The 865-nt window shown below is 44.0% G+C and overlaps 1 non-coding gene across 1 annotated transcript; it reads left to right on the forward strand.

The window, feature by feature from the left end:
• Nucleotides 1–219: 219 nt before the first annotated feature.
• Nucleotides 220–290, forward strand: TRNAG-GCC (transfer RNA glycine (anticodon GCC)). Its single transcript has one exon. It is a non-coding gene; the product is annotated as a tRNA-Gly (tRNA).
• The last annotated feature ends 575 nt before the right edge of the window (nucleotides 291–865 follow it).

Below are 865 nucleotides of genomic sequence, written 5' to 3' on the forward strand. Positions count from 1 at the left end.
GGAACGACTGACAGTAAGAAAACCCCTCCAGAATGGTCAGTTTTTGGCCAGGTCTACTTTGTAGAGTAAAAGGTTTTATTTTTAGCGGCGGATTCATTTCACATTTGTGCTCTTTCTTCTATTTGGTATTTTTCGCTCCTTTATTTCTATAGGAAATCAGTGTTGATTCTTCTTTACAAACTTTTCAAAGCTTTTGGAGAGTCTGTGCTTTCTATCTAAGCATTGGTGGTTCAGTGGTAGAATTCTCGCCTGCCACGCGGGAGGCCCGGGTTCGATTCCCGGCCAATGCAAGAAAATTTTTTTTTTTTTCATTAATATACTTTTGTAATAGTTTCTACACTATTATTCCAGATCTTCTATGACACAGATATACGTATGCGTTCGTGTCTTCTTCCGTCTATGCATAGGCAGGGTGTATACAGCACGGTCCGCTGTCAGTGTCAGGATCTCTCTGCCGCATCATCACTATGTCGATTCTGTTGACATGGACGGGATCGGTTGGTGGTCTAATATGTATGGTGGCACCAATAAACTGATGGTCGGGAGAGATGTCGATTGAGCATGTTGAATTTCGGACTATCGGTCACATTGTTCTCCCTGAGATAAGCCACCGGCCGATGTGTCAGTCAGCTTTCTCATGGAGAACCCTGGAGCGCTCGGCCGGACAACCCCTTCTTGGTATTGTAGCCCCTTGAGATGGATGTCTTCCAAACAATGAGCCAAAGCATCGTTTGGCCAAGAGCCTTCTACTGTGTATGGTCAGCCTTACACAATTTGCTCGAAGCGGACTGCAAATTTTTTGATTTGGCCAAATTCAGCGAGTTCCTAAAAAATTGACCCCAAGCAGCAGTTCTCAAGAGAAAAA

The sequence above is a fragment of the Phyllobates terribilis genome, unplaced genomic scaffold (assembly GCF_046119375.1).
Source record: "Phyllobates terribilis strain yellow unplaced genomic scaffold, ASM4611937v1 Scaffold_11__3_contigs__length_659146591, whole genome shotgun sequence".
In the NCBI taxonomy this organism is placed as follows: Eukaryota; Metazoa; Chordata; class Amphibia; order Anura; family Dendrobatidae; genus Phyllobates; species Phyllobates terribilis.